The sequence below is a fragment of the Canis lupus genome, chromosome 15, assembly GCF_003254725.2.
Source record: "Canis lupus dingo isolate Sandy chromosome 15, ASM325472v2, whole genome shotgun sequence".
Lineage (NCBI taxonomy): Eukaryota > Metazoa > Chordata > Mammalia > Carnivora > Canidae > Canis > Canis lupus.
This window is the reverse complement of record NC_064257.1, coordinates 47,917,131-47,940,454: the sequence shown is the minus strand read 5'-3', so window position 1 is coordinate 47,940,454 and position 23,324 is coordinate 47,917,131. Positions and strand designations below refer to the sequence as shown.

Here is a 23,324-nt window from a genome sequence, read left to right as displayed (position 1 = left end):
ACTATTCAGTAGAGAACAGAAATGTTAAATCATACATGAAAAAGTGGCTAAGAGTATTTCATTACAAAACCAATTCTGCAATTTCCATAGACTTATGGAAAATGTTATTCACCTCTTGGGGAAAACCTTTGGCAGAAAGCTCAGTTTTGCTTGGCATCCTGTTTGCATCTGTTTAGTCTCTGGTTAGCCTGTTCTTGATGTCAGTTGTATATGTACTCTCCTCATGTTGTGGAAGAAAAAACAACCTTATTTCTCAACCCATATTTATTTTTCTACTGATAATTAATCTCTATGTTGAGTTTAAGATTTAGGATTCCAGTGTGATAGTTTTAAAGTGTACTGTTTGCAGTGATGTCAATTTCCAAGTAACTGAATGGGATTCTGGAATTTTGCCTCTGATTCTATGATAGCCTCTTCATTTAAACATCTACATGGTGAAAAATAAGGACATAGTATGAAGTATGATTATGTTTCTGATGTAGAATGAGCCTTTTAGAAATTTCAGCCATTTAATAGCATGACTGCAGAATGCGCATTAAACATTTTCTAGATAAAAAGGATAATTAGAGTCAATGAAAGAAAGATGGAGAAAAACAACAAAAGATAGTAATAAAATTTAGTCTGTAAGTAATGTTACCTACAAGGGCTATTTATGTGTAATGAAATATGAAGCATAAATCTCATTATTAATCCTTTTATTAGAAATTTTGGTGCCTGAATAAAATTATTCTCACTTTATATTGCCTTGCTTTTTAATTACTGAAAGTTTGATTATCTAAAATAACCATTGCTCTTTCTAAAATGAAGTCAATAATCTAACATATAAGAGAATATTAAGGAGTATAAATTCATAATATTTATCTTTATGTTAATATTGAGGTGATAAATTTAAAAGAGAAAGGCCATTAAAATTGGATGACTACTACTTCAAATCATTTATTAGCATAAATGTATAAGAGCTGGATTTGGCATCTATTTAATTGATACTAGAGGGAAGCGAGTGTGCATATGAGTGTTTTTCCCTGACATATGGCCTGACCCCTGGGTTATCTGAGAGTGTAATTTATAGTTGCTCAGTTGTGCTGTTTCACTGTCATTTTTGATATTATATTACAATTTCAACCTATGTTATAGGGAGGATTTCATTCTTAATTATGCAATGACTCTCCTTTAGTCTTTAATTTATCTTTTAATTTAGAGCCCAGATTGTCATTGTCTAATTACCCCCACAAGTTATACCATGTGAGTTATTCATCCCACTAACACTTCAGGATTTCTTGCATCAAAGAACACATTTCATTTGAGTTTATCCTTTAATGATACCTGATCCATAGTAAAGGTTATACTTAAATAATTTTGACAGGACTCTTTAATTAAATTCAAAGCATCATTCACTTTCTTTCCAAATATAAATTGTATACTAGAATAGTGGAGGAACTTGGGAAGGAAATACTCATTTGTATTTGCCTACTATGTGATTTTTTAAAATCTCCACAATTAATCTAAGGTAAGGTTAGGTTATTATTATTCCTACTATAAAATGAAGAAATTAAGATTTAAGGGAGTAGGTAACCAGCCCAAAGTTATATGGGCTAGTCACATGTGAAAATTGAATTTGAAGCTAGGTCTTTCTGACTCCAAAGACTTTGCTTTCAACCACTAACATGCCAACTCCCTAAAAAGACAGTAAGCGGTAATAAGTTGGTTCTGCAGATTCCGTTGTGGGTAAAAATAAACATAGTTCCTCCTCTTCTTAAGTTCACAGCCTCATTGGAGAAGATTGATAATGCCCAAATATTATATTAATATTGAAAGTAAGCCTACAACTGTGATAAATGCTCTGAAGGAAGAGGACACAACATTTTTGGCCTGAGTAGTATTAACTGAATAAGCTTGAGCTCAGATGGGAAGAATAGGAATTGATTCCTGAGCAATGATGGAAGAGCATTTCAGAAGGAAGAACAAGTGCAAAGAAACTGTGGAAGGAGAAAGCATGATGCCTTAGTGATAAAAATATAGGGCAGGACACTTGAGGTGAAGAAGAAAACTGAGGGGGTATAGTTTTGGGAATCTGGGGAAAGGTGCAAAGTAATATAGGTGATTTTTAAAAAGTGGGTTTTTTTCCCCTTTATATCAAGAACAATGGGAAGCCATGAAGGGTTTAAATCAGCCAATGGCATGATTAGATTTGTGATTAATGGATGTAAGCACTGATGACATCATGCAGCTGAGACCCCTTAGATATGTGGACATTTTCATTATCAACTTCTACTGAGTCCACTTGCAAAGAGCCCTCTAGTTGGGTTTTTGTTCCCTCTTTGCTTGTAACTTGCTAACCTTTTTGTGATGTTCTCTGAGATTTTCTAGCTGCATAATATGTATGAATGTCCTTTCTAGAACTATAAAGTGCTGTATGTCAGGCATTTTTATAAGCCATAGCTTGATATTCAGTATCAATCCAATGTAATTGGTCTATTATCACCCAATTTGATGGACAGTAGATAGCTTTCTTTCTGACATCTCAAATTCCCTCCTGGTAAAGAGCAGATTCATTTCTAAACAGGCATGTGATGACATAATCTTGATAACTAAAAAGGCATTCTTTATGGTAGGGGTGAATTCCAGGCCTAGAAGTTTGAAGGGGGGGAAGTTACCAGATAGAGATAACATCAGAACATCAGAACATCCCAAAGGGAGTAAGAGGAAGTCATAGATCTCCTAATAGTTTTTCTTCTCAATTTTGTGCTGGGGGGTTGAAAAGTGCATGAACACATCATTTATTTATTAATTAATTTTATTTATTAATTTTTAGGCAGACTCTATTATGGCAGATAGAGAGAGGGCACAAAGACAGTACATCTGACCCCTGGTTGTTGTTTGTGCTCTCTAGTCCTCTCATGAAGGCAGGCATTCAGGTGATAGTTGCTAGCAGGGATAGTGGAAAGGCACTCTCCCCCCAGTGGATGGGGAAAGCATGGGATTAGAGAAGTCTGAGAAGGCAGTAGTTGCAATAGGACTATAGTGATGATGCTGTATCCAAAGTGCCTAGCTGAGTGTGTAGAAACTAGCAGGAGCTAAGTAAAAATTTATTGAAAAAAATGAATGAATGAAATGGAGCTGATTTAGGGTTGGGGTCATACAGGAAAAGAAACTCAAGAACACCAAGGCCTTGGAATTGCAATATAAGTGGGGTTTTCATTTTGAGGAAAGTAGCAGGAATCCAGTTATTAGGCCCAGGGAACAAAGTCAATAACAGGATTGATCATCTAGGGTCTTTAAATTTTTCAGAAATAGAATTCTTGCTGTGGAACTGATCTTGTAGTTGGGGGAGAATAGGCCTCAGATTTAAGAATTAGAAGGATGACGGAGTGAGTCATCATAATAGCAGACCTCTTCCTAAACTGATTTTCTGTTTCAATCAGTAAGAGTGTTATTTGGTTTTGTTTTCCAATTGTTTTCTTTTGCTCTTTGCTTGTATCAGATACTTTTATATTGCCTTAAGCTACTCACTGGGCTGCTGCAGCAAATAGGTCTGAATCTGAACAAGATTTTCTCTTTTTTTTCCCACCTCTCCTTCAGTTTAGTACTGTTTAACATGGAATGTTTTGATAAGGAACCTGGTTTTTTATTTTTGTTTTCTTCTGACACGTTTTATCAGATAAGGACATGGTGGTTTCTGGTGGTTATTTTAACACATGAATTCCAGATAGCCCAAAACAGAAAGGATATTAGTATCATGGTATTTTTGTAGAGGAAACAGTTTGATCTGTTTATGATATGGCTATTAGCTTTGGATAGTAAAAATCTAAGTTTCTGGTACCAAATAATCTCCCCCTACCATCTTTTAATAATGTTTTTCTGATGTTCCTTATAGAACTACATGCCATCTATTTTCAGTCCATGTAGTTTGGGTACATCTTCAGGGGAGGGTAAAATCTCTACTGAACAAAGAGAACATATGGCCCAAACTGAGGGCTTCAGAGTGAGTGGTAACTGTTGGACCTTTGCTAAAATTAAGATACTGATACAAAGTAAACCTAGAACTGTTGGAAGCCATTTTTCATTGTATTTGGGATCTTGCTGAAGTTGAAGCCAACGTAGGTAAGGGCTGGGAGATCAAAAGAGGGAAAATGAGTCCAGATGAAATTTTAAGCCCCTGGATCCAGCCTTTCCTGAAATGTGTCACTGTTTAAATTTCATGAGCCAATGCATTTCCCTTTTGTTGACCATAAGTTTCACTTTGCTCTCTGAAACCTGCTACAGAAAGAGATTCAGTTTTCTTTGTTTATGGAGGGCAGGTATACAAAATTAGTAAATGGTAAATATTGAACAGTGATAGAAGATAAAAATCAAAAGATCTTTTTTTTTGGTTTTGAATGAGCTTTGATAGTTGTGTCTTTTAAGGAATTTGTTCATTTCATCTAAATTGTTTAATTTATTGGTATAAAGTTGTTAATATTCTCTTATTTTAATTTCTGTGGAAATTTATGTGTTGTCATTACCCTCAGTGCTAATATTGGTAAATTATGTTTTATCTCTTTTTTGTCCTTTTTTCTTTTTTTGCTGATTAATCTGGCTAGAAGTTTATCAGTTTTATTGATCTCAAAAGAACTAGCTTTGGATTTCATTGATTTTTCTCAAATTCTTAAAAAAATTTTATTTATTTATTCATGAGAGACAGAAAATGGCAGAGGGAGAGGCAGGCTCCTCCGTGGGAGCCCAATGCAGGACTCGATCCTGGAACCTCAGGATCACAACCTGAGCCAAACGCAGATGCTCAACCACTGAACCACTCAGGTGCCTTATTTTTCTCTATTTCTTTTTCCTGTTTTCTATATCATTGATTTTCACTATGATTTTTATTGTTGTTTTCTTTTGCTTACTATGGATTTAACTCATTATTCTTGCTTTTTCTTTTTCTTTTTCTTTTTTTTTTTTTACTACGGCTGGAAGCTACGGTTATTGTTTTGAAAACTTTTTTTTTCCTAATACAGATGTTTAGTACTATGTTTCTTTGTAGATACTAGTAAACTGAATCCCATAAGTTTTAGTATGTTGTGTTGTTAATTTTATTTGGTTCATAATGTTTTCTAATTTCTCTTTTGGTTTCTTCTCTGAGTTTTCAGTTATTCAGAAGAGTGTCACTTAGTTTCCAAACATTAGAAATCTTCCTGTTCTATTAACGCTTTCTGATTTAGTGTTATTGTTTCAGAAAACATACTTATATAATTTGTATTCTTTTAAGTTTATTGAGATTGGTTTTATTATCCCAAATGTGCTGTACTTGAAAAGAATGTGTATTTATCTGTTGTTAGGTGGAAAAATCTATAAATGTCAATTAGATTAAGTTGGTTGACAGTATTGTAAAAGTGTTGTATATCCTTACTGATTTTCTGCCAATTTATTCTCCTAATTAGTAAGGTAAGGGTGTTGAAATCTCTGTCTATAATTTTAATTTTATTGGTTTCTCCTTCTAGCACCGCCATTTTTTTGCTTAATGTATTTTAGAGCCCTGTTATTAGGTAAATAAGTTCTTCATCAGTATGAAATAACTTTATCTTTGGTGATATTTTTTGCCATAAAATCTATTTTGTCTGATATTAATACAACCACTTCAGCATTATTTGATTAGTGTTAGTATGGCATATCTTTTCCATTCTTTTTCTTTTAATCTATTTCTCTTAATATTTTAAATGGGTTTCTTATGGGCAGCATATACCTGATTCTTCCTTTATAACCCAATGCTTTTTAAAATGCTTTTAAATTGGGGATCTCTGGATGGCTTAGCGGTTTAGCTCCTGCCTTCGGCCCAGCATGATCTGGAGACCCAGGATCGAGTCCCACTTCGGGCTCCCTGCATGGAGCCTGCTTCTCCCTCTGCCTGTGTCTCTGCCTCTCTCTCTGTGTGTCTCTCATGAATTAAAAAAAATCTTTGAAAAAAGCTTTTAAATTAGGGGCATTTATGCCATTTATGTTTAATATTATTATTGAAATGTATGGGTTTAAAGCTACCATCTTGATATTTGTTTCCTATTTTTCCCTATTTTTTGTTCTCTTTTTCCTTTATTTCTACTGAGTTTTGGGTTCTATTTTTTATTCCATTTTACCTCCTTCATTGTTTTATCAGCTATAACTCTTTGTTGTGTTATCCCAGTAATTGCTCTAGGTTTATAGTTTACACCTTTAATACATTTTACCTCAATATTATACTACTTCATGAATAATATAGGTAACTTACAAGTTTGCTTCCACTTTGTTTCTCCTGGAGTGTGTACTATTTTTATTTATTTTACCTTTTTTTGAAGTTTTTATTTAAATTTCAATTAGTTAACATATAATATAATATTAGTTTTGGGTGTACACTATAGATTTACAACACCCAGTGCTCATCACAAGTGTACTCATTAATCCCCATCATCTATTCCATATTATATATGCCACAATACATTGTTAATATTTTTAATTTAAACAATTCCTTTAAAGACATTTAAATAATGATTAAGTCTTTTATATTTACCCACTAGTTATCATTGTCTGTTTCCTCATTCCCACCCAGGTTTCTAATTATATCAGTTTTCATTTGCCTGAATGCCTTATTTCACACTTATTATAGTGTAGGTTTGATGGTGATAAGCTTTTTCTGTGTTTATATGTCTGAAAAGGTCTTTAATTCACTTTTGTGTTCCTTTAAACAGCTTAGGTAAGATTCCATTAAAATACCATATATCCATTTTAAGTATACAATTCAGTGATTTTTAGCATATTTGCAGAGTTGTGCAACTATCTCCACAGTCTAATTTTAGAACATTTCCATCATCCCAAGAAGAAATCTTTTTTTTTAAATATTTATTTATTTATTTTTTTATTTGTGATAGGCACACAGTGAGAGAGACAGGCAGAGACACAGGCAGAGGAAGAAGCAGGCTCCGTGCACCGGGAGCCTGATGTGGGATTCGATCCTGGGTCTCCAGGATCACGCCCTGGGCCAAAGGCAGGCGCTAAACCGCTGCGCCACCCAGGGATCCCCCAAGAAGAAATCTTATGTCCATTTGTACTTATTCCTCATTCATTCCCCCAGCAATCACTAATCTACTTTCTGTCACTACAGATTTGTTTTTTCTGGGCATTTCACATAGCCAGGATAATACAATATGGGTTCATTTGTGTTTGTCTTCTTTCATTAAGTAAAATATTTTTGACATTATTTCATGTTGTAGTATTGGGACTTCATTGCCTTTTTAAAATTTTGAGATTTATTTATTTGATAGAGACAGAGAGAGGAGAGCGAGCAGGGTGAGGGGCAGAGGGAGAGAATCTTTAAGCAGACTCCTCCCTGACACGGGGCTCCAACTCATGACTATGAGAGCATGACCTGAGCTGAAACCAAGGATGAGATGCTTAACTGACTGAGCCACCCAGGTACTCTGACTTTGTTGATTTTATAAATCACTAAATAAAATTCTGTTGTATGAATGTAAACACATTTTGTTTATCCATTCATCAGTTGATGGACATCTGGGTTGTTTACACTTTTTTGCTATTCTGAATAAAGTTGCTCTAAACATTTGCATGTCAGACTTTGTGTGAACATGTTTTCATTTCTTCTGGTAGATCCAAGAGTTGAATTGCTGGGTGGTGTGATTATTCTGTATTTAAAATTTTGAGAAACTGCAAAACTATTTTTTAAAGCAAACACACCATTTTATGCTCGCATTAGCAGTGTATGAGGGTTCCTATTTTTTCACATCCTTGTTGACACTTGTTACTGTCTGTTTTTAATTGTAGCCATTCTAGTGGGAGTGATGTAGTAAATCATTTTGGTTTGATTTGCATTTCCTTAATGACTAATGAGGCTGAGCATCTTTTCATGTACTTATTGGTCATTAATAAGTCATACTTTTTTTAAGGCCTTATTTTTTTTAGACCAGTTTTAGGTTTACAATAAAATTGAGAGGAAGAGATAGATTCCCTATATGTCTCTTGCCCCTACACATGCATAGTCTTTCAATTATGAACATTACTTACCAGAATGGTACATTTTCTTTTACCAAGGATGAACCTAAACTGGCACATCATGATCACCCTAAATCCATAGTTCATCTTAGGGTTTACTTTTGGCATTGTACCATGTATGGGTTTGGAAAAATATATAATGGCATATATCTATCATTTTATATCCTACTGAGTATTTTCACTACCCTAAAAAAAATTCTTATCTGCCTATGTTCCCTTGCCCCCTGGAAACCACTGAATTTTTTGTCTTCACAATTTTGCCTTTTCCAGAATGCCATATAGTGAGAAGCATATAGTAGTAGTACACATTTAAGTTTCCCTGTGTCTTTTCATGGCTTGGTCTTTTCTTTTTTGCACTGAATAATATTCCATTGTCTGGGTATATCACAGTTGATTTACCCATGCATCTACTGAAGGACATATTGGTTGCTTCCAAGTTTTGGGAATTATGAATAAAATTGCTATAAATATCCTTGTACAGACTTTTGTATGGACATAAATTTTCAGACTCCCTGCTGAGCAAGGCTCAGTCCTAGAATATTGAGATCATGACCTGAGGTAGAAGGCAGATGCTTAACCTATTGAGCCATCCAGGTGCCCCCAAGACTTTTTTCTTTATGTGTTTCAGTTTGGATGATTTCTATTGTTACACTTTCAAATTTTCTAATCTTTCCTCTTGCAATGTTTATCTCTGTTAATCCCATTCGATGTATTTCTTTCTTTTTTTTTTATCATTGTAGTTTCATTTCTAGAAGTTATATTTAAGTCTTAAATATCTTCTAGGTTTTTGCATAACATGCTCAGTCTTTCCACTAGCTAGTTGACTATATGGAATACAGCTGTAATAACTATTCTAATGTTCTTGTCTATAAATTTTATCATCTGTGTAATCCCAGGTTGGTTTTGATTCGTTTCTTTTTCCTCATTATGGGTAATATTGGCCTACTTTTTTGCATGGTTGATAACTTTTGATTGGATGTCAAACATTGTGAATTATACTTGCTGTGCATATCTTGACCAGAAGTAGTAGTCCTGTAAATTATCATATGGTTTTAAATACAAAATACCACAATTAGTTTTGCTTACATTTAACAGAATCAGGGATTCTAGAGTGAAAATGAAAGAACAACAGAATTTTGGCTCAATCTATTTAGCCAGAAGTCAACAAAATATAGCAAGCAGGTCAAATTTTAGCCCAAGGCCTTTTGTTCTTTGTACCGCTTGGGAGCTAAGGTTGATCTTTAAATTTTTAAAGAGCTATAAAAGAAAGAAATAAAAACACAACAGTGATTGTGTGCAACCCACAAAGCCTAAATATTTACTTGGTGCCAATCTACAGAAAAGATTTGTAAAAAAAATTCCTTAAAGATTGAAGGTTACTAAAATTATTACAAAGGATAAATTAGTTGATTGTGTTATTTAAAAAATTTCATGCTTCAATTTTTGAGATAATATAAATTTTCTCCCTGGTGTGAATTATGAAGGAATACTCTTTTACTTTCTCTTGCCACCTCTCCACCAGCTTTGTCAGTAATATTATTTCCCTTTGTCAAAGTTTAAAACATTTAAATTATATGTTCTAACAAATTACTGTAGTTGTTTAAATAGATTTATTTAAATTGATCCAATGTCCACCAACACTTATTTTATTCATTCTTGCTTTTCCATTTCTGAATCCCTTATTTCATCCATTTCTTGACTGGTAGGATATCAATTTTTATAAAGCTATTGTGGAAATTATATTTCTTATGACTTTGTGTGCTTAATAAAGTCAGTTGCCTGAATCTCAAAAGAAAATTTGAATGAATATAAAATATTAAAGTCATACTCTCTTTCTCATAGAAAATTTTATTCATTGCTCCATTGTCTTCTGGAAATTGCTTGTGAAGTGTAAGTATGGAGTTAGTCTAATTCCCATGATTAGAAAAAATATATTATTTGGAGAAAACCAAGCAGTCAGATGCTAGCAGTGCATATTGAGCTGGGGGTAAGAATTCCTTTTTTTTTTTTTCCAGGAGAAAATGTCTCCAACAAAGTAATCTTTGAATAGGCACCTGAAGAAAGTGAATTGTGAGCTAAGCAGGTATTGGGGAACAGCATTCCTGACAGAGTATTGAAGATGCTGAGCCAGTCTGTTAAATGGAAATATGGCAAGTCTGTCTTATTTGACAAGCAAAGAAGCCATTGTAGCTACAGTGAAGTTTGCAATGGTGAAATGGAAGAAGATGAAATTAGAGTGGGTAGCAGGTGGCTAAATTGTGAAAATGACTTGGGGTTTTACTCTAAGGAAGGACATTGGAAGAAATATTAGTTTCCTGTTGCTGTGGAACAAACAATCACAAATTAAGTGGCTTAAAACAACATACACATTTATTATCTCACAGTTTCTATGGGCCAGGATTCTGGGCATGGCTTGAATGCTTCAAGGTCTCACAAGGCTTTATTCACTATATTGGCCAGGCTGCTTTCTCAACTAGAGACTCGAATGGGGAAGAATCCATCTCCACGCTCTTTGAGGTGGTTGCCAGAATCCATTTCCTTATGATTGTATAACTAAGGGGGTCCAACATCTTCCTGACTATTAGCTGAAATTCACTCAGATCCTAGAAGCCACATGCAGTTCCTAGAGGCTATTGCAGTTCTTTGCCATGTGGGCTTCTTCATAGGGCTGCTTACTTCATCAAGCACACAAGGAGAGTCACAACTACCTATTACAGACACAGAGATGCAGGGTGCCAAAGAATAAATCTCAACACAACAATGACATAAAAATTCTTTTAATGTTACCATTTTTTGTTAAAAGGACAACATGAAAATCTCATTGATAAATGAATTAGGTTTTGAATTTTGTAGAAACTTCTGTCATTTTAGAAATAAGGAGATTGTAGTGGCTGAAAGAGGCATATGAACTGGGCTATATCAGTTTGTTAGGGAGTTAAAAAAAAAACAAACCTCATATGCATCTTTTAATCATTGACATTTTTTTTCCTTGTCTGCATTGAATGTTCTGATATAGGATGTCAGCAGTTACGCATCTTTGAAGACTAGAAAGAAATTTGCAATTTTAAAATGTCCAGGAATTTGCTGCCGGGGGCTCTAACACTAAGTAGAATTTTGTCTTAGAGGCAGTCTTTTTTCTTGAAAGGGAATAGGTTACTAAGTCCTATTGGTCATAGATACAAGATAAATCATTGTTCTGTTGGTAGCTCTGGAATTTGGGGAAATAATCCAAACAAGACACTTCTGAGTAGGATGTTAGGTATTCTGTTCAAGACTGTAAAAATCTGATATGACTGAGCAGAAGTCTATATGGAATGAGAAGTGGTCCAGAGGAGCTTGGGATTGGTAGGAGGGGGAATTTATTGCTGGAAGGCACAAATACCACAAAGTTTTAAAATATTTATCTTGAATCTAACCATCTTACCAATTTTTAAAATTCTGGTCATAGTCACTATTATTATAACAGTCTTATTTGCAAAAGGAGATGGTTTTTATCTCTTTTTATCCAGTATTTATCCATTACAACTTACTGGACAATTTTGAATAGCAGTGATGAGAAGATCCCTCTTTAGGTTCTAATTTTACTTGAAACTGCTTTAACTCTTATTATTTTTTTTTTAGGTCAACTCTGTGTCATGTAGTTGCCTTTGATTAACCTGTCCTCATTTATCCACATAATTTTTACCATGAAAGCACAAATACTGTCAAATTGGTAAATGTTGTCTCCCTGTATTTCTAATACGGGAATTAGAAGAACAGTGCTTCCCTCAGGTTGTGGTTATAGAATTTATCTAGTAGTTATAGCTATTGATGAGACAGTGTGTTATAATGGAAGAACATTAGATGTAGAATTAGAAAATTTCAGCACAGGCTTTAGACCCATCATTTATTAGCTGTGTAAACCTAGGTAAATCATTTACTTTCTCTGAGCCTTCGTTTTCCCATCTGAAAGTGGGGATAGTATTATATTATTATCTCATAGCTTTGTTTCTAGGTAGAAAATGAAATAACATTTTTGAAAACATTTAAACTGCAAAATATTGAATACCATAGTTAGGGTGGCTATATGTCCCAGTTTTTCTGGACAGATTTGTTTATGTCTGTGATCTTAGCTTATTTTTTGTAAGGACACTTAAAAGTGTCCTAGTTTGAATCATAGATTTTGTCATCCAAAATGTCATTGTTACTTTCTTTATACCTGTTTTCCGGGTAGACTGAAAACTGACCGAGGGTAACCATAGTTTTCCAGCTTTGTGTCACCTACAACACCTAGCCCAGTGCCTTTCACTTAGGGCTCTTAATCCTTGAATTAATAAATATTTTTAATAGGTATTGAAACCTGTGGTAGTTTTTTAGTGATGAGTATTATTACCTTGGCTGATATCAGAACTCGAAATAGGTTGAGTGGGTGGAACTTACAGCTATATAATACACTGCTTTTTACAACTTGGGAGCCAAGTGTAATTCAGAGATGTATCTGCAATGAACTGGAAAATATGCTTTTAGAATCATTAACTTGGTTAAAAAACTTGTAAAAGACATAGTGAGTCTGTGACCTGTGCTGACAAATAGAACTCCTGAAAAGAACATCATTAGATCAGAAATGAAGAGATGATAGATTATCTCACATTCTCTAATAGGTTGAATAGTTTTAGGGATCCATTTTCTTATTTTTTTTATCAGCAGATTCAAGGTTCTGTTGAGCTTCTATGCAGGACTTGCTAGGTTATTACTAGCTTCCTCTCTGTAGATCTTGAAAACTTTAGGCATTATTTCCTTACTCCTGAGCTGAGAAATACATATTCTGGGTTATGCCTTGAAGCATTTGGTTTTGGAGACGCAGCATTCAGATACTTGCTTTAGAGAACATTTTGTATTTAATCACTTCAAGAACATGGATAAAATCAAGAGATCTATCTTAGAAACTTTGAATTTAGGATAAAATGAAAGAAAGCAATTTATCTTTTAAATGTTGACAAAAAAAGGAGGAATAATCCAAAGTGAAATACTTGAGTTGCTGCGTTGCCAGAGTAACTTCTTGGATTTTTTTTTTTCAGAAAGAACCCAAGAAAAATGTAGTCTTTTTTTCTAGGATCATTAAATGCAATGAATCAGTGAGACCCATAAGCTATCCAATAATGTGGAAGTGATTACTTGGTGGGTGAGAAAAATGAATGTCTCCTCATTATTGCAGCATCTTAACTTGCTAAATAAAAAAAAAAAATTGAAAGAAAATTCTAACCTCACCCTTATAAATACTTCACTCTTGGGAAAGAGAAAATTGGTGTTTACTTCATCTTTCTGAATATAATTTTTTTTAAGGAAGTGGAGATTTTAAAATACTGCAAAGCTTGTTACTGCTACAGGTTTGTAAGTTGTGGAGGTGACGGATATTACAGAGTTAGGCAGCTTGTCCAGCTAATTATACTCTTGCTATATTTGAACAGAACTAAGGAGAAAAACTGCTTAAATGTGTTTTGCATTTTTTTTGGTAACAGTCACTTTTTAGGTATGATAAGAAAAAAATGCCCATTACTTTCAAATTGCTTTTAAAGTTACAGTAGCATTAAAACAGTATATACTATGACACTTAGAGAAACCTAATATTTGAATAATGACTGTGATTTATTTTTAAAAGATGTGAGATGAAACAGTGTGCATTTTCCCCTTGTCTTCACAAATATAAAGAAATGCAGATTGGAAAAATATATACAAAAAGTAAATTATTATTATTATTTTAAAGATTTTATTTATTTATTCATGAGAGACAGAGAGAGATAGAGAGAGAAGCAGAGACACAGGCAGAAGGAGAAGCAGGCTCCATGCAGGGAGCCCGACGTGGGACTTGATCCTGGGTCTCCAGGATCATGCCCTGGGCTGAAGGCAGACGCTAAACTGCTGAGCCACCTGGGATGCACAAAAAGTAAATTCTTAAATGCAAAGTAGAATGGTGGTTACCAGGGAAAGGGAATATGGTTTAATGTGTATAGAGTTTCAGTTCTGCAAGATGAGAAAGTTCTGGAGATCTCTTTTGCAACAATGTGAGTATACTTAACACTACTGAACTGTGTGCTTAAAAAGGTTAAGATGATATGTTTTATGTTGTTGTTGTTGTTGTTGTTGTTTTAACCACAATAGTTAATAGAAGGAAGTTCTACCTGGTCAATGTAGCCTGTTTTCTGTAAATACACTTTTTAGATGAGAAACTTACCCAGAAATCTACACTAATGAAGCTTAAGGATATTTATGGCCCATTCTCTTAGAGTGAATGATGTTTACCTTGGAAGTCATGATAGAGGGGTGCCTGGGTGGCTCAGTGGGTGAAGCATCCAACTCTTGGTTTTAGCTAAGGTCATGATCTTGGAGTGATGGGATGGAGCCCCACATCCAGCTCCTGCTCAACGTGGAGACTATTTGGGTTCCCTCTCTGCCCCCTCACCATCCTCATGCTTGGGCATGCTGTCTTTCTCTCTCTCTCTCAAATCAATCAATCAATCAATCAAATTTTTTTTTTTTTTAAAATGAAGTCGTGATAGAGCAGGATAAAAGACCAGTCATTTGGAAAATGTATAATTAATTGTAATAAAATCAGAACTCTGAGTTAGCTAGATCAACTCAGCATGATCATGTTATTATTGTTACTGATTTGGCATTTCAGGGAAGTGGAGATGACAATTATATCCTATATCCTTAATGGTGTGCTTAGTTAGCAAATGGAAAACACCTCATGCAAAGGGAGATAATCAGGATAAAGTGGTTAAGGAAGCACGCTCACAATACTCATTTACCACTTTGTCCAGTGTTATTAAACTCTTACATGAAGTCTTTCATTTTAACTTTTAACATGCACAAGAGTCAACTCATTTGAATGAACTTCTCTCCGCCTCCTCCACCTATAGTGGGAGTGCTAATGAGTAGTGAAGTGGCTGAGAATAATCGCTAACTGACTAGTAAATGATGGAACATCAGCTGTGTCTTAACAGTTTGCTATAAAACTAAATGTGAGTGATGTGGATCACATCTCAGGGATATTAACATCATATGCAATATAACGATTTATAAGAAATACATAATTGGTATTGACTAAGAAGAAGCTGTAAAGCAACCGAGAGCACTTAGTTGGGGTCCTAGGGTTGCCATCTGAGAGAAACAAGAGTCAGCTGAAGTTAAAAGTGTGCTCTGAATTGTGAGCTGGAGTGCAGGCTTATAAAGGCAAAACCCATAAGGTTATATAACTTGTTTTGAAAGAATTATGATTGATGCTCGCAGAGTTTAAACTGCCTGCCTAATAACACAATTGGCTATTTAGCTACCAGTGTTGCACGCATGAACTTCTGACTTTTGTCAGTTGCAACTCCACCGCTTCCTAGAATACAATCCTTCTATTCTGGACTAAAATAGATAATGGAACATGGAAATTGAAACTGGAGACAAACTAAACTGTGTGCATAGGCCCTACTTCCTCAATGTCCTTTTGACGATTTTGAGTGACTCTCTTAGCAATGCTTATACTTCCTTTTGAATCTTCTTTCACATGGGCCATGCAGATGATCAAAATATGTTTCTCAGGTGTACTTGGTCTTCATTTATAGTTCCTGAATATGCTCCAGAGCCATAAAAGTGAAATGAGTGTCTTTTTATTAATGAAAGTGGCTTTTGGACCCCACTCAAGGGCAGGGGCTCGTTGCCAGGAGGACCAACTATGTGAGTAGAAGGTTAGAGCCTTCAAACTGACTGCCTGACCATGAAGGAGGCGATATGGACTACAGGCTGAATTGGCCAATAACCAAAGACTTGAGCAATCAGGACTGTTATGAGGCCTTCATAAAAATCCAAAATAACAGCTTTTTAAACTTTTTTTTTTTTTTTTTTTTTTTTCTGAGAGCTTCCATGCTTGGGGAACCAGAATGCTTCCATGTGCTACCAAGCCAGGTCCCAAGCTCCATGAGGAAAGAAGCTCCTTTGAGATCTTGCCCTAATTATCTCTTCATTAGGCTGTTGATTTGTATTTTTTATAATATCCTTTAATAAACTTGTAAACCTACGTAAGTGAGCCCATCTAGCAAATAATTGAACCAAAGGAGGAGATTGTTGGAACCTCCAATCTGTAGCTGGTCAATTGGAAGCACAAGTAAACAGCCTGGGGCTTGCAACTGGCATCTAAAGTGAGAGTTGTGGGGTATAGTCTGGCGGGACTGAATCCTTAGCCTGTGCAATCTGTGGTTTCTCCAGTGTAGGTAGTGTCAGAATTGAGTTGAATTCTTGGACACCCTACTGGTGTTGAAGAATTGCTTGGTGTTATGTGTGTGGGAACCCCCTGCCACCAGATCGGGATTGATCTTAGAACACCTAAAGCTATGTTATGCCAATTTGGAGGGGTCATTAGAGAACACTTAGTCTAAATACCCACCTGATGCTGAGTTTTTCTAAAACAAGGTTAAGAAGGACATCTTTACAAACAACAGCAGATTCCAAAGTGGTTATCAAGTAGATTCTTTTGCCCAGTGACCTTACATGTATTTAATGAATGGATAGCAGTCCCCAAGTGAGCAGAAAGGAAGAACTTACTGCGGGAGGAAAAATCCCATTCATCTTTAGTTAGCTCTGACCATTAGCTCTTTTCTTCACTAGATGACACAAAACCCGTGTTTGCTTTTCTTTCTTAGGATAAGCATTCCCACTGTACTTACATGTTCTTCATAAGACATTCAAGTTTTTTTTTTTAAGACATTCAAGTTTAAAAAAAAAATTATCGTAGTTGCTGTCCTCTAAGTATATTCCATTAAAAAAATGCTTCTTTTTAAAGTGCGCACAATGTAATAATACTCAAGGTAACATTGGGTTGTTTTAAGTTTAAGAAAGACTCTCTACTACCTCAGTTTCAGACACTTTTTCTGTTTGAATTACTGTTGGAATTAGTAACGCTTAAAAAGGACAGAAAGTCCTTTTCACAGAAAGTGGTCCATGTTACTAACCAATGTTACCATGTTGTTTTTAAAAATGGTTCTTCCTTTATGCTTCATTTGCTTACTCAAACTGGTCTCTCCACTGCCTGAACTCCAAAGTGGTAGATCTTTCATCATTCTGATTCTCTTTCTTGAGCTCAAAGTAATGTGTATTTTTTTCTTATTATAAAATTATTAAAAAATTAAAAAATACAGCAAAATTTGAGGACAAATATTATTCATCTTCAAAATCATTATCCAGAGACAACCATTCATCATTTTGGGTATTTCTATTATTATAAATAGTGTGTGTGTATGTACGAAATATATGGAATAGGGAAGGGATTATATCATAAATACATTTTTTACTTTTTTCTGTTAAACTTATATTTTGAGCTTCCTCACTGAATTATTTTTATTTTATTTTATTTATTTTTTGTATATTTTTTATTGGAGTTCGATTTGCCAACATAGAGCATAACACCCAGTGCTCATCCTGTCAAGTGCCCCCCTCAGTGCCTGTCACCCAGTCACCCCATCACCCCACACACCTCCCTTTCCACCACCCCTGTTCGATTCCCAGAGTTAGGAATCTCTCATTTTCTGTCTCCCTCACTGATATTTCCCACTCATTTTCTTTCCTTTCCCCTTTATTCACTTTCACTATTTTTTATATTCCCCAAATGAATGAGACCATATAATGTTTGTCCATCTCCAACTGACTTACTTCACTTAACATAATACCCTCAGTTCCATTCACATCAAAGCAAATGGTGGGTATTTGTCATTTCTAATGGCTGAGGAATATTCCATTATATACATAGACGATATCTTCTTTACCCAGCATCTTTTGATGGACACCGAGGCTTCTTTCACAGTTTGGCTATTGTGGACATTGCTGCTATAAACATTGGGGTGCAGGTGTTCCCGTGTCTCACTGCATCTGTATCTTTGGGGTAAATCCCCAGCAATGCAATTGCTGGGTCATAGGGTAGCTCTATTTTTAACTCTTTGAGGAACCTCCACACAGTTTTCCAGAGTGGTGTACCAGTTCACATTCCCACCAACAGTGCAAGAGGGTTCCCCTTTCTCCACATACTCTCCAACTTTTGTGGTTTCCTGCCTTAATTTTCCCCATTCTCACTGGGGTGAGGTGGTATCTCATTGTGGTTTTGATTTGTATTTCCCTGATGGCAAGGGATGCGGAGCATTTTCTCATGTGCTTGTTGGCCATGTCTATGTCTTCCTCTGTGAAATTTCTGTTCATGTTGTTTGCCCATTTCATGATTGGATTGTCTATTCCTTTGCTGTTGAGTTTAATAAGTTCTTTATAGATCTTGGATACTAGCCCTTTATCTGATACGTCATTTGCAAATATCTTCTCCCATTTTGTAGGTTGTTTTTGAGTTTTGTTGACTGTATCCTTTGCTGTGCAGAAGCTTTTTATCGTGATGAAGTCCCAATAATTCATTTTTGCTTTTGTTTCTCTTGCCTTCATGGATATATCTTGCAAGAAGTTCCTGTGACCAAGTTCAAAAAGGGTGTTGCCTGTGTTCTCCTCTAGGACTTTGATGGAATCTTGTCTCATGTTTAGATCTTTCATCCATTTTGAGTTTATCTTTGTGTCTGATGTAAGAGAAAGGTCTAGCTTCATTCTTCTGCATGTGGATGTCCAATTTTCCCAGCACCATTTATTGAAGAGACTGTCCTTTTTCCAGTGGATAGTCTTTCCTGCTTTGCTGAATATTAGTTGATCATAGAGTTGAGGGCCCATTTCTGGGTTCTCTATTCTGTTCTATTGATCTATGTGTTTGTTTTTGTGCCAGTACCACACTGTCTTGATGACGACAGCTTTGTAGTACAACCTGAAATCTGGCATTGTGATGCTCTGGTTTTCTTTTTCAGCAATCCCCTGGCTAATTCAGGGTCTTTTCTGATTCCATACAAATCTTAAGATGATTTGTTCCAACTCTCTGAAGAAAGTCCATGGTATTTTGATACAGATTGCATTAAATGTGTAAATTGCCCTGGGTAACACTGACATTTTTACAATATTAATTCTTCCAATCCATGAGCGTGGAATGTTTTTCCATCCCTTTGTGTCTTCCTCAATATCTTTCAGAAGTGTTCTGTAGTTTTTAGGGTATAGATCCTTTACTCTTTGGTTAGGTTTATTCCTAGGTATTTTATGCTTTTGGGTGCAATGGACTCCTTAATTTCTCTTTCTTCAGTCTCATTGTTAGTGCATAGAAATGCCACTGATTTCTGGGCATTGATTTTTGTATCCTGCCCCACTGCCGAATTGCTGTATGAGTTCTAGCAATCTTGGGGTAGAGTCTTTTGGGTTTTCTATGTACACTATCATGTCATCTGCAAAGAGGGAGAGTTTGACTTCTTTGCCAATTTGAATGCCTTTTATTTCTTTTTGTTGTCTGATTGCTGAGGCTAGTACTTCTAGCAGTATGTTGAATAGCAGGGGTGAGAGTGGACATCCCTGTCGTGTTCCTGATCTTAGGGGAAAGGCTCCCAGTGTTTCTCCACTGAGAATGATATTTGCTGTGGGCTTTTCATAGATGGCTTTTAAGATGCTGAGGAATGTTCCCTCTATCCCTACACTCTGAAGAGTTTTGATCAGGAATGGATGCTGTATTTTGTCAAATGCTTTCTCTGCATATATTGAGAGGATCATACGGTTCTTGTGTTTTCTCTTGTTGATATGATCTATCATGTTGATTGCTTTATGAGTGTTGAACCAGCCTTGCATTCCGGGGATAAATCCGACTTGGTTGTGGTGAATAATCTTCTTAATGTGCTGTTGGATCCTATTGGCTAGTATCTTTTTGAGAATTTTTGCATCTGTGTTCATCAGGGATATTGTCTATAATTCTCCTTTTTGGTGGGGCTGAATTATTTTTAGAGACAAATGTTTACATGCTGCATAGTATTCCATTTATTTATGAATCATTATTTTATCTACCAGTTCTTCAGTTGTTGCCCTTCAGGTTGTTTACATTTTTGTGAGCATGAATAATTCCATAATGAGCATGTTTATATACAAATGTACATCTCTGCATCTGTGATTATTTTTTTGAATAGATTTCTTGGGGAATTATTAGATCAAAAGATTTGAACATTTCTTAAGTCTCAGAGTAATCTCTAAATGATAGGGGAACCATGCCGTTTATCTAAACCAGGACACTTTTACCAGAACAAATGCTCAAATGGACAGAACTGGAGCAACAAAGATTGGAGTGATTGAAATGGAGCATAGGGTCATCCTACTAAAAGAAAATGGGCTTATTTCCTTTTATTTTTATTTATTTTTAAATTCAGCTGGCCAACATGTAGTACATCGTTAGTTTCAGATGTAGTGTTCAATAATTCATCAGTTGTATGCAATACCTAGCGCTTATCATATCATGTGCCCTCCTTAAGACCCATCACCCAGTTTTCCCATCCCCAACCCACCTCTTCTCCATCAACTCTCAGTTTGTTTCCTCTAGTTAAGAGTCTCTCATGGTTTTTCTCCCTCTCTGATGGCTTCCCATTCAGTTTTCCCTCCCTTACACTATTATCCTATGTTGTTTCTTATATCCCACAAATGAGTGAAATTGTACGATAATTGTCTTTCTCTGATTGACTTATTTTGCTCAGCATAATACCCTCTAATTACATTCACATAGTTGTAAATGGTGAGTATGCATCCTTTGTGATAGCTGAGTGATATTCCATTGTGTATATTTACCACATCTTCTTTATCCATTCATCTGCCAGTGGACATCATGACTCTTTCTACAATTTGGCTCTTGTGGACATTGCTGCTATAAACATTGGGGTAGATGCCCCTTCAGATCACTACAGTTGTACCTTTGGGGTAAATACCTAGTAGTGCATTTGCTGGGTCTTAGAGTAACTCTATTTTTAACTTCTTGATGAACTTCCATATAGTATTCCAGAGTGGCTGCACCAGCTTGCTTTCCCACCAATAGTCTAAGAGGATTCCCCGTTCTCTGCATTCTGGCCAACATTTGTTGTTTCTTGACTTGTTAATTCTAGCCATTCTGACTGCTGTGAGGTGATATTGTGCTTTTGATTTGTATTACCCTGATGCCAAGTGATGTGAAGCATTTTTTCATGTGTCTCTTGGCCATTTGTATGCCTTTTTTGGAGAAATATCCATTCATGTCTTCTGCTCATTTCTTTATTGGATTATTTGTTTTTTGGTGTTAAGTTTGATAAGTTCCTTGGAGATCTTGGATACCTAGCCCTTCATCTGATAAGGCATTTGCAAATATCATCCCCCATTCTATAGGTTGCCTTTTAATTTTGTGGACTGTTTCCTTTGCTGTGCAGAAGCTTTTTATTTTGATGAAGTCCCAAAAGTTCTTTTTTGCATTTGTTTCCCTTGCTTTTGGAGATGTTTCTAGCAATAAGTTGCTGCAGCTGAGGTTGAAGAGGTTGCTGCCTGTGTTCTCCTCTAGGATTTTGATAGATTCCTATCTCACGTTTAGGTCTTTCATCCATTTTGCGTTTATCTGTGCGTACGGTTTAAGAAAATGGTCCAGTTTCATTCTTCCACATGTGGCTGTCCAATTTTCCTGATATCATTTGTTGAGGAAACTGTCTTTTTCCATTGGATATTCTTTCCTGCTTTGTAAAAGATTAGTTGACCATAGAGCTGAGGGTCCATTTCTGGGTTCTCTATTCTGTTCCATTGATCTATATGTCTTTTTTTTTTGTGCCAGTATCATATTGTCATGATGATAATATAGTTTTGTAATATAGCTTGTAGTCTGGCATTATCATGCCACCAGGATGCATTCCTAAAAACTTACAAACTGCCAAAACTGAAACAGGATGAAATAGAAAACCTGAATAGACCCAGCAAGGAAATTGATTCAGTAATCAAAAGTCTCCCAACAAACTAGAGTCCAGGGTTGGATGGCTTCCCAGGTAAATTCTACCAAACATTTAAAGAACTAATAACGATTTTTCTGAAGCTGTTTTAAAAAGATGGAAGGAAAACTTCCAAACTCATTCTATGAGGCCAGCATTACCTTGATCCTCAAACCAGACAAAGACTTTACCAAAAAGGAGAATTACAGGCCAATATCCCTAGTGAAGATCAATGCCAAAATTCTCACCAAGCCTAGTCAATAGGATCTAACAGTACATTAAAAGGATTTTTCACCATGACCCACCACGAGCAAGTAGGATTTATTCTGGGTCTGCAAGAGTGGTTCAGCACTCACAAGTCAATCAATGTGATGCATCACATTAATAAAAGAAAGGACAAGAACCATATGATTCTCTCAATTGATACAGAAAAGGCATTTGACGGAATACGGCACTCTTTCTTGATTAAAACTTCACAGTGTAGGGATAGAGGGAATGTAACTCATTATCATAAGAGCCATCTATGAAAAGCCCATGAAGAATATCATTCTTGATGGAGAAAAACTGAGAGCTTTTCCCTGAAGGTCAGGAACATGGCAGGGATATCCACTATCACCACTGTTGTTCAACATAGTACTAGAAGTCCTAGCCTCAGCAATCAAACAACAAAAAGAAATAAAAAGCATTCAAATTGCCCAAGAAGTCAAACTCTCACTCTTCGCAGATGGCATGATACTTTATGTGGAAAACCCAAAAACCTCCACTGAAAATTCCTAGGACTCATACAGGAATTCAGCAATGTGGCAGGATATAAAATCAATACACAGAAATCAGTTGCATTTCTATACAACAATAATAAGACTGAAGAAAGAGAAATTAAAGAATCAATCCCATTTACAATTGCACCTAGGAATAAGATATTTAGGAATAAACCCAACCAAAGAGTAAAGAATCTGTACTCTTAAGACTACAGAACACTTATGAAAGAAATTAAGGAAGACAAAAAATGATGGAAAAACACTCCATGCTCATGGATTGGACAAATAAATATTGTTAAAATGTCTGTGCTACCCAGAGCAATCTAGACATTCAATGCAATTCCTATTAAAACACCATTGACATTTTTCACAGAGCTGGAACAAATAATCTTAAAATTTGTATGGAACAGTAAATACCCCAAATAGCCAGAGGAATGTTGAAAAAAATGATTTTTCCTTTTAAAGTAAAATTCCTCCAATGTTACCCCCATTAGAATTTCTAAAATCTCTTTGCATGGCTGATTTTTACTAAAGGTAATAAAAGTGTATTGTCATAACAGTTCATTATTAAGCACAAGAATTCATGCTTTTTTATTCATCAGAGGTCTGTTTATGAATGAATGTATAACTACAGTGAGGATTAGAAATTGCACATACATGCGCACACAATTTAAGACCGACAATGCAACTGCATAAAATTATAGATCTGAAT

General features: G+C 35.5%; 1 protein-coding gene across 6 annotated transcripts in view; it reads left to right on the top strand.

The window, feature by feature from the left end:
- The window catches only part of IQCM (IQ motif containing M), a 429,271-nt gene that overhangs the window by 10,231 nt on the left and 395,716 nt on the right, over positions 1-23,324 (top strand). Inside the window, exon 2 of one of the 6 annotated variants that reach the window (XM_035699280.2) lies at positions 10,029-10,249. The exons of the other annotated variants lie outside the window; for them this stretch is intronic. The gene's annotated coding sequence lies outside the window, so the exon portion shown is untranslated. The remainder of the gene's footprint in view (positions 1-10,028; positions 10,250-23,324) is intronic. 6 annotated transcript variants of the gene reach the window in all.